At 31.7% G+C, this 11,864-nt stretch overlaps 1 protein-coding gene and 1 pseudogene across 4 annotated transcripts in view; one reads left to right on the top strand and one right to left on the bottom strand.

Annotated features, from left to right (window-relative positions):
* Positions 1-11,864, bottom strand: part of LOC106873316 (mitogen-activated protein kinase kinase kinase 13) — a 197,623-nt gene that overhangs the window by 130,393 nt on the left and 55,366 nt on the right. For 3 of the 4 annotated variants that reach the window (XM_052970022.1, XM_052970020.1, XM_052970024.1), the window contains exon 2: positions 6,206-6,308. The gene's annotated coding sequence lies outside the window, so the exon portion shown is untranslated. Of the gene's footprint in view, positions 1-1,596; positions 2,257-6,205; positions 6,309-11,864 lie in introns of those variants that run through there. The other variant, XM_052970021.1, reaches the window with a different exon arrangement.
* On the top strand, positions 4,982-5,081 carry LOC128248628 (U6 spliceosomal RNA; annotated as a pseudogene).

Raw genomic sequence — 11,864 nt, 5'->3', positions numbered from 1 at the left:
GTAATAGGTCCACTATTATATATGTCTATCTATTGAATAAATAAATGAATACATATATAACAACATATATTTTCTGTTTCGTTATAGTCAATATTTCTAAATCAATATAGCAACTCAATACCAGCAGTCAATGTTGGAAGTAAATAACCTCTCTATAGCCTGACAATGTTCTTAATTATTCGCTTCAGCATGGCCTGTCAATATATCTAGTTACTGACCTTCTACATTCCAAATCAATTCCTCCAATAGTCTTAATGATTGCCCACACACTATTTGGGGGGTTTTCTTCCATACTGGTTGCTCTTACCATTTATTGTTAGCAACAAACTTTGCTGTATAATAATTCCAAAGGATACTCCCTTCATATTATATGTTAATGTCTCTGATTATATCTCAAAAATTGTATAATACAAATAAATATCATTCTTTGTTTAAATATTACTAGTTAAGATTTTAAATTATCAATGTCCTGCTAGAAAATATATTAGTATTTTGATTTGTTAAAATTAAAATTTACATATATTTACATTTGTCTTAGAAAATAATGCTTGTCATATAGACATTAGTGGTTATACATTTAGCCACCCCCAACCAAAAACTAAATAAAATAATAACAATGTATTAAAAATAAAAGTCTTATTCTATGATGCAAGAAATAGAAAAATATAGCTTTCTCAAACATAATATTGGTATTGTTTTTAGGATTTACCTTACTGTGTTTTATATCCACTACTATATTCATTTCAACTTAAATAGTCTGATGGTAACTGATCCACTAATTGTAGGTTACAGATAATTATTTATTATATTACAGTAATTAAATAGATTTTTTTAAAATAGTTTTCATCATGTAAGCTTTCCTAGATGCCATTTTCTCTGCTCTTGTTGACTTTTATATTATCAGTAAATATGTTTCATAAGTCAAAACAGAGAATTTTAAACTCATCAAACATCATTAACACAAACCGTGTTATTATTGACACTATATATTCATACTTGATAATGTTACATATAATGAATACCTGGCCAGATAACATAAAAAATTGAATCACACAAAAATGAATTATGAAATGTGTATATCAAACAATATTTAAAATAGATGATTTATTAATTTTTTGTGAGAATACTCAAAAAATTACAAAGGTAGACAAGTAATTAAAATGGAAATATCTTATATATAATTATTTTAAAATATTTCTTTAAAAATATGTTTTAAAAAGAGTAACACCAAATGAAAGTAGAAAAAAAATAATTTAATATATAAAATAAAAAGGAATACAAAATGTATTTTGACTCTAAGCTACAGATTATTTGAAATTTAATTATTTCTGTAAACTACTGCGAAAATAATAATGTACTAAACCACATTGATACTCTTTAATTTTCTAAAATTAACCATTATTATCATTTATATTAGAAAATAACAAGGTTCATTAAGTAAGGTTTGTTTTCTGAATACTGTGTTAGGTAAAGGACAAAGGAGATATAGCTTTTAATTTATTTATTAACATTTTTAACAATCAACATTGAGGAAAATCATTTTTTTTCTCTTCTATCACTTTGATAAATTTTACAAAACCTAGGAAAAATACTTACTGTGTCTGATTGACCCCATGTTAGTCTCCATGGTCATAGAATTTCAATATTTTAAGAATCCAAGAAAGAAACAAAAACACACCAAGCTGGCTATTCTCCCTTGATAAATTCCAATAGGGAACTGAATGTGCTACTGGTGAGTATCAGAAATGTTGGGTTTTACCTTTTTTTTAATCAATCTGTTCTTCCCCCCAATAAAAAAAATAAAAATTGCATTTCATTGCCAGTTAAATGTGACATCAATAAATGTAGCTGCTTAAACAGTGAAAATAGTAGCAGTTGTAATAATGATTGTACATGGAACAGTAGTAGTACAAATCCGAAATTTTTACTACGTAAGCTCAATCCTTCAAAGAGGAAATAGAAGAGGAAAATATCTTCATCCTTTCTATTTGATATGTTCTGGTATTAACAAAGATTATCAATGGAAAGAAAGAGCTCGAGGCAAATATCTATATATGGTAAAACTGCGCCAGCTTCACCATGGAGCTGAAACCCCCTCAAATCAATACTGAAGAAAAGGCTACAGCAAGCCACCAATCGTTGCCACCACTTTCTATGACTATATTGATTACCCCATTTTGGGTGAATCCAATTAGAGAAGAAACACACAACCAAAAGCTAGAAGACAGCAGCCAGTAACTGACATAGAAGTAGAAACTGAAAGAAGAAGAGAGAGAATTAAGGAAGCTGCAGCAGCAGCAGCAGCAGCAGCAACAGCAGCAGTTTGTAGCAGTAGTATCAGCAGTAACAAACACTGAATACTGCATTGTTGTGACAGATCATACAAGTATTGAGAGTAGAAAGTTAACATCCATGAACTGATTGTTATAATAGCAGTTTCCTTTTCAGATTTGACAATCGTTATTGAAAAGAAAAATACTACTACATAACATTATTGATAATAATTATTACACAATTGTAATTTTTATTCTTATTTCTTATAATGGAAGCTTCAGATTTTTATATTAAATTTTACCAAGATTTATTATCATTTATATTTTATTTTCATATTCCAGTCACACATGAATTACTATAACAAGTGATTTCAAGATTATATATATATATGTGTGTGTGTGTTTGTTTGTGAATGTGTGTGTAGTCAAAATATCTTAATTGATAACAAAACAGGTCAAAGTGAAGGTGTACCAACTAGCTCGCTAATATATAAAATCCAATATATCAATAATCAAACAAGGATAAATTGATTCTGCTATTTTTAGAGCTATTAGTAAAAATTTATTCAAAATGAATGTCAATAAAACAGATTTAATATGATACAAAAATGTCAAAGCCCATAAATTCTTAAAATAACCTCTAAATTTTGAATGAAAGGAAAAATGAAATTAAATTTGATTAAAGCAAGTATCTATCAAGAGACATAACATGCCTATAGAATCCATTTTATATAATGTGGTGGTTTTTCAGGATTTCAATAGCCAATCAGAAAAGAAGCAACAGTAACACAGATATGTAATTTCTCGTAACCATAGAGATCGTGATGTAAAATTGTGCAAATCATTTCATTGGTAAATACACAGTAATTATATAAAGTAATTTCTTCATTGGACTCCTACACAAATCTACTTTACATACACTTGTCTTGAGAAATATTTGAGTAGAATCTATTTTCTTCATTGTATTCACTAGATCAACAATAGACTTATTAACATTTTGATGAAATCCACGTTACTTTTCTATGTTGATTAATGAGAAAGGACATACAGAGACAATAAACCTATGAATAAAAATTAATGTTAAAAACAAATAAATAGAACTAATTTATATAAATAAAGGCACATACATTTTCCCCATATTTAATTTCAAACAAAAACCACTACTACTACTACTACTACTACTACTACTACTATTGCTGCTGCTGTATATGTTTAAAACTAATTTTTAATATGCTGGCATTAAAATGTTTATGTAATAAAAGCAGTGAAATTTAATAAGAATACCAGTATAATAGTGTACCGTATAAATTCTAAAATATATGTTTAATGAATTTGTTTTTTATTGTAACAAACTCATTAAAGTCTGAAGCAGATCTGAGCAGAAATCTATAATCAAAATAGCTTTTAAAATGACTTCTCATAACTTCTTCTCCTCAATTGGTTTAAATTTTTTTAGTCTTATTTTATAGTATTTGAATGGACTCAGTTATGAGACCACAAAAGTTATGAGTACTATATTTCTTGTTTGTGTATTTCCAGTTTGAAAAATGATACTTCAGCTTTGAAGAATAGGAATTTAAAATGCCAAATAGTTAAATCAGGTTCAATATAAATGTTATTGTTAAGCCTTTTTATAAAAATGGTAACTAAATATAAAAGACAGGGAAACAATATCATGTATTATTATGAGGTATATGATAAGTTTTTCTAGAGTACAATGAGTTATAGCTCCCTTATACAGTTTATACCAGGGGTTCTCAATCATTTTTATTTATGGACTCCTTTGGTTACTATTTCATTCTGGTGGACCCCAATAGCTATATGGACACTATCCACTTGTAATAACAAAATATGACCTCCTATTGGAATCTACATACCATGGACGAGAAGCATTTCTACCCATTCTACATAGCAATTTCCTTGGATAATGGAACTGCAACTGTAACAGCTTACATATATTTTTATTTTTATCTTTATTCTCTTATTTCCCTCTATACTTCCCATATCCATCCTTTGCCAAAATAACTCCTTATACTGAACTCTACTATTTCCCCCTAGTAACTCTCTCATATCATCTCTGGTGAAGGGATATCCCTAATATCCCAGAAACAGCTGTAAGACTACCTTTCTCTTTATAAATGTCCTAGAAATTCCAAACAGCCTTGGTTTTGTTGTCTCATTTTATTTAACATAGACATGCTCACACAAGACTCACATTAGACTCCAACACTCGTATTATTATTGAACTGAGAGTCTAACTATGGTCCTCCCATAGCACTTACATCTTGAGTCATCTGGATACCAATACCTCTCATATATATATATATACACACACATACAGATACACATTCACACATATCCACATATATAAGAAGTACCGAAGGATGACCTCAGAACACTGAATCTAATGGAAGGGATGATGAAGGACCAAGATATCCGATGCCTGGCTATACTCAAGAAGACCCAGCCTCCACAGCAGAAGTGTTAATACCACTCCCACTGCTGAAGAGGATTGACCTGCAAGAGCCCTGTGCTTGAGGCACCATGTAAAAAGCACCCACAACGTTCTGTAAAGTGGTTGGCATTAGGAAGGGCCAAATCAGACTGGAACTCAGTGCAGTTCGCCTGCTTGCTAGCTCTGGCCAAACCGTACACCCCATGTTAGCATGGAAAATAGATGTTAAATGAGTATGATGATGATGATGATTATATTATGGCAGTACATATTCTAAAATTGGAATGATACAGACATTATCATGGCTCCTGTGCAAGGACAACATGCAAATTCGTGAAGCGTTCAATATTTTTTCATAGGCGCAGGAGTGGCTGTGTGGTTGATGTAATTGACGTACCCCTTCCTTCAAAGTTTCTGGCTTTGTGCCAAAATTAGAAAGGACTATACAATAATATTCAAACCAAAGTGCTTAATCTATAAGGGTATAAACGAAAGTTAAAATGTGTGAGAGGAATTAAGAAAACAACACCAGGAATGTAACTAAAATGTGTCTAAAGTTTCGGTCTTTGGTGATGCCAAAGTGTTAATAGTTGATCACATGTGGTTGTGAGATGCAGGCTGTGTGTGGTTGAGAAGTTTGCTTCAGGCATACTGCATGGCAAGTGTGTTTGGTTACTGCTTCATGCCAACAAAAGCCTTGTGAGTAGATTTAATAGACAGAAGCTGAAAGAAGCCCATTGTATGTATGTATGTATGTATGTATGTATGTATGTATGTATGTATGTATGTATGTATGAATATATGTATGTATGTGTGTGTGTATGTATGTGTGTGCATGTGTGTGTGTATGTATGTGCGCGTGTGTGGGTGTGTGCATGAATGTGTGTGTATGTATGTGTATGAGTGTGCGCATGTTTGTATCTCCTCATCTTGACATTGTGTGATGGTTGTAAATTAGCATTGTGGCCATGTCTGGCCATGAGAAAATATTACCTTGCTTGGAAACAGGTGATTGCTGGCAACAGAAAGGGAATTTGGTCATAGAAAAATCTGCCTTAATAAACTCCATTCAACCCATGTAAGCATGGAGAAGTGAACATTAAAATGATGATGATGATGATGATGATAAAAAAAATGATCCATAGTATGTTGACAAATTGAGTCTACAAACAGTCATGATTCTTCAAATGTAACTTTTTCTGTAAACTTGGATTCATAATGCCTTTAGACAAAGCATGAAGAACAACAAATTCCCATTAATGTTTACCTCCAGTTGTCTAACAAAACATTATTTGCCACATGATTGCGTTCACATTACCTGTTTTAGATAAAGGAAAAGTCTGAGCTCTGTTTTTTATTGACAAAATATGGGCAGTGGTGATGTGCTTTAATGTGTTGCTAATAATTGTTATTAAACTTCCTTTAAATTGTTTTAATTTAAAATGCTACTTAAATTTGATGAGAACAAAACATTTACCTTGAAATACTGTTAAAATACTTGTAGCATTAATGTTCGTGAGTGACTTTGTTGTAATGAACAGTATCCTTGCAATTGGTTCTACTCCTGGCCATTAAGTTTTCTGAAAGCATAAAAAATTTTTTTAAATTTCATAAATAGTCATTAAAATTTAACACCTGGTTTATTGATTTTGCTTTACAGAACATAAAACTGATAGTTTCTTTGTTGATGATGTTATTTGACACCAGACCAACACTTATCAAAATGAGCCATGATCAAAAGCATTCCAGCCATGACCATCCCAACTTCACAGATGGTTTATCTTTTTTTTTCTTTTTATTATAAGAAACTGTATGATTTGAGAGAGATTTAACAACTATTTCTAGCAGGTTGAGTGACCAAATATAGGTTCTCCATTGACTCATTTCTTTGCTGCTGTTCAGAAATAGCCACAAAAATTACATAGAAATACTTCACAAGAACAAAACCTTGATACTGCTTATTCAGTATTTTTTATGGTTCACAGTTTTATCATGAGTATTTTGTTTAGATATCATTTTCAGGACAAAAATGAGTTTTAGCTGTTTCAGGAACTACATGTAAACTACTTCACAAGCTCAAAAATTATTTTACTGACTCTATTTTTAGGCAGTCTTTTATGGGATCTCACTCTATATTGCAAAAAGTTTCAAAAAAGATATAAAGGAAAGATAAGTTTTCTAGTCTTTTGTGTTAAACTATGCACAACTATAATGTTTTATACCACTTTGCACGAGTCTTGAGAGATAAGTATTTGTATTGCAAATACCTTTCATTTATTTTAACAGCAGTACAAGCAAGAAAGGAAGTGCACAGAGATCAAACATCAGTTTTAGATTTTTGCAGTCGCCTTTCTGGCAAGCAGCAAAAATGACTGCACTGTCAATTGTAACAATATACCTCATGCCATTTTGAACAGCCACATTATTTATGCGAAGGTTGTGTTGATTAATTTATTCCTAACAGAGCTGTAGAGTCTTTTTAAAAATTAGATGGCAGAAATGAAAGGAAACAAGAAACAAAACCCAATGTTGTCAAAAGGTTCCTTGTAAAACAATCAGTAACTATTCTTTCAATTTCTTTTTCTCACCGCTATTATTTTCTTTTAATGGTGGTATTAAAAGCAATTGACCTCTCTCTTTACTTTTTAGTATTTACTTGTTTCAGCCACTGGACTGTGGTCATGCTGGGGCAGTGCCTTGAAGAGTTTATTCAAACAAATCAACTCCAGTTGTCAAGTGGCGAGGGTGGCCAAACACTCACACAAAGACACACCTACATATACGCTCTTTTTTTTTCTTCTTTTTTTTTTATTTGTTTCAGTCATTTGACTGCGGGCATGCTGGAACACGGCCTTTAGTTGAGCAAATCGACCCCAGGACTTATTCTTTGTAAGCCTAGTACTTATTCTATCGGTCTCTTTTGCCGAACCGCTAGCTGACGGGGACATAAACACACCAGCATCGGTTGTCAAGCAATGCTAGGGGGACAAACACAGACACACAAACATATACATACATATACATACATATATACGACGGGCTTCTTTTCAGTTTCCATCTACCAAATACACTCACAAGGCTTTGGTCGGCCCGAGGCTATAGTAGAAGACACTTGCCCAAGGTGCCACGCAGTGGAACTGAACCCGGAATCATGTGGTTGGTAAGCAAGCTACTTACCACACAGCCACTCCTGCACCTATATATATATATATATATATATATATAGTTCAAAATTGTACAAAAAAGAAACAAAAGACAAAGACAGGTGAGGAAACAACAAACAAGGTGTATTAGTTTGATGCACAGGAAAAATGGAAAAGTTTTTGACATTTCAAGCCTATGCTCTTCTTCAGAAAGGAATAAGGAGAGAAGCAGATGGAGAAAGGAAGAAAATGATATATACATGGCAGGCTTCCACACAGTTTCCATTCACCAAATATGCTCACAAGGCCTTGGTTGGCTCAAGGCTTTAGTAGAAGACACTTGCCCAAAGTGCTATGCTGTGGAACTGAACCGGCATGTGACTGCAAAGCAAGCTTCTGAGCCCCACCGGTATTTAACATGAAATAATAGAAAACATTTTAACCATTCAACTGCAAGAAAATAATTTAGGTGTTAGTGTGTACTAAAAAAGGAAGGAAATATCCTGAGTACAAGGTAAGTAGTTATATTGAAGGAGGTGTAATGAAAGAGGAAACTCACAGTTGGGACAAAGTGAAGCTTCAGCTTCAGGTAATTCAATATGAGAGTGTGCAGCATTGATGGTGGTAGGAATCATGTATGTTGTTACGTGTGTAAGACTGAATGGCTCATAATTCTAGTGGTCTGAGTTTTAGATTTCTAATTACTCAGCTGGGACTTCAAGCCTGTTTTCTCGTGAATTATTCATTGTTTGAATATATTTTGAAATATCATTTAAAAGTTACAAAGGAAACACTACACACTCACACAATCATCATCATCATCATCATTTAACATCTGTTGTCTATGCTGGCGTGGGTTAGCTGGTTTGATCAGGGCTGTGTTTATTTTTAGAATGACATTGTAGTGGAGGTATGAGAGGTTGGATCTGGTCAGTTCTAGCATAAAACACAGAATATTTGGGCCAGTTATGGCCAGTTTAAATGCTAAAGGGTTAAACTCAAAAGGACAATACTGAAACCTTCTTTATCATGATGCTGTAGCTATTTAACCCCAGGTCAGACCTGACTGACCAAAACATGATCAAAGACATTCTAGCCTTAACCATCTCATCCTTTTTTTCCTCGCCAGATATATTGTATCTAGCCTTATATCATTCCATCTTCCTTTCTTTTCTGAAAATTGTAGGGTGGGATTTGAAGGAAACTTAGTTGCTGTTTCCAACAGATCAAAGACAATGTTAGCTTGTGGGGTATTCATCAAAGGTAAATCAACTTGAAAGAGCTTAGCGCTCAGTGACACTAGAAACTACGGAAACACTCTCTAATTCTACCATTATACAGAAGATATCAAAGAATGAAATTACTTACTGTTACAAGCAGGTTTCAGATATAAGTTATCCTATCCTTGATACCTACTGATAACTCTGGAAACAGAGCATGATAGTGAGTCACAAGATATGATCTACTGATGTTTCAGCTTGTAGCCTAGCACCCCATCAAATCATCCACCTATGGCTCTCCTAATGGTTAAGTATGTGTGATCAACTTTTGTTTGTTTTGCTTTGTTCATAATTATAATTGTTTTTGTTATATTTGGAATAAATAGAGAAAATATATTTTTTTTATATATACAAAAGTGAAATCTTTTTGCATATGAATTTAAATCTTTTAATCACATAGATTCAACGTTATTTTCTATAATTGAGTAACATGGCTAACATTAATCGGTAGGTTAGCTAGTTTGTTGGAAAAAATATTTAATTATATGTAAAAAGCAATAAAATATTTTCTTTTATTATGAATGAAGTTAAAAACGAGGGTTTGAAATGTTTTTTAAAGTATTTAATGAGAAAACAATGGATTAAAAACTATACAGTACTCAGAAAATTGCCCTAAACAACATAACCAAACAATGTTTTTGTTCCTCCTTGTCATTGAAATATTGCAAAACCAAATGAAGAATTGCAGAAAATGTTTGTAACTTTGATGAACTCTAGTATTGAAATTTTTAACATTGGAAAGATTTAAAGGATTATTCATTAGAAGAGAATAGAAAAATCCAGTATCATCCAGAAATAATTTTGATTTATAATTTCTACCTTCACAGCAGACATAAGATACTCAATAAAGATTAGATATCAAACTGACTGAAAAATATAAATATAATATTGAAAATTATTTCATGTCTAAAGAGAAGGTTAATAGTCAAAACAATTAAAATTTTATTGAGAACAATTCTCAGATATTTAGACATCTAATATTTCAAGCTTCAGCAAAAGTTTTGAAATGTTGCTACTGTTTTCTTGTGGAAAGATAAAAAAAAAAATGTGTACATACAAACTTTTGATGAAAGAATGGCAAATAATGTCTCACTATAATAATTTCATCAAGAAATATGATAATTTAAAATTAAATTAAAATATAACTAAACCATAATGATTATTATCTTTTAGAAAATTCTACTGTTGCAGGTACATCATAGGAAGTAGCAATATTCAAATTTTAATATCTTTGAGATAGGAATGGAAAGGTAAAGTATTTAAAAACTTGGCACTGTGTTTAATATTGATTCAGAAAAATGTGGGCCAAAAATGGTATTACCAGAATTGAAATATTAGAATCAATATAGAGTAATAAAAGAAAATAAAAAATTGCCATTATATTTAGAAAATACAACATAAAGTTCTGATAATAATGCTAAAGTGAAAAGACTGATCTGCTTTGAAATAGTGTTTGGAAACAATGACTTTTTAAATGATGGAAATATCTAAAACAATTTTCATCCCTATTTCTATCACAACCATCTAACGGTCAATAAATTTTCATTTATAGTGTATAATTCTTTTAAATTTATTTTCAGTCAAAAATCAAACATTTTTTTTGGTTTCATATCATTTTTGGTTGCCATCGATTTACAAAAGCAAGACAACTACTGAAATAAAAATCATATAAAAAGAAGTTTCTTTATAAATTTCTACATTTCTACATCAACGTATTACAGATGTCAAAAGAAGCAGTTCAACCATTGAGGAAGCTCTATGTGGTTGCTAATCCTACTAGAAATAGCAGACAAATCACTCTCAAATCACATTCTAAGAAAAAATAAAAAATGACACATTAAAGAATGTACATTTTAATAGGATAAGAAAATTATGAAGAGTATGAGGGCAGGCAAAATTTAAAGACTTTCAGTGACGGTCATTAAGATATTGAAATACTCTGAAAGGACTTGATACAAATATAAATGACTTAGCTAAGATTGTTATTTAGTCATAGGTCAGTTGTAATCTTAACCAAAGATATTCTGACCATGACCATCCCATCATTTTTTTAGGCATTATGTACTCAGACTATATTATCCAACCTTTTCTATTTCAGGATCGTAAGGTGTGATTTCAGGGAGATTTGACTGATTTTTCTAGCAGATCAAGCTTCAAAGCAAAGGCTTTGTCATTGGCTCATGCAAATACAAGTGTACATGAGAACATCATCTACAATGTCAGCTACAACAATGATACACAAGAGAGAGGACATTAGGATTGTCCAAATAATGAAAGTAGAAAATTTTATAACAGTGTTAAATTCAAGGTATAAAATACAACAAATCACTAAACAACCTTCAATATCCTAGAAATTCATTTGTCTATGATTTTCTTATCAAATACACTTTGAAGAAATTGAAATGAGAATTGTTTCCATCAATCTGTCTAATAAAGCTATCTATATATATAAAAATGAGAATGTGTGTCTGTCTGTCTGTCTGTCTGTCTGTCTGTCTGTCTGTCTGTCTGTCTGTCTGTGTGAATCCCTAAAACTCGAGAACTACGCAACCAATTTCATTCAAATTTTACACATGCCTTACTTAGGGTTCCAGTTGTGTTTTAGTCAAAAAAAAATGTTTAACTTCTCGCAGAGTTCGAGCACACGGCAACATAATATCTCCTCCACTATTTACGTATTACGTGTCAAAAGTGAAACAAAAACACTCATGTC

This window comes from Octopus bimaculoides, chromosome 8 (genome assembly GCF_001194135.2).
Source record: "Octopus bimaculoides isolate UCB-OBI-ISO-001 chromosome 8, ASM119413v2, whole genome shotgun sequence".
Taxonomy (NCBI): Eukaryota; Metazoa; Mollusca; class Cephalopoda; order Octopoda; family Octopodidae; genus Octopus; species Octopus bimaculoides.
The sequence above is the reverse complement of the archived record's forward strand: the minus strand, read 5'-3'. Positions and strand labels throughout refer to the sequence as shown.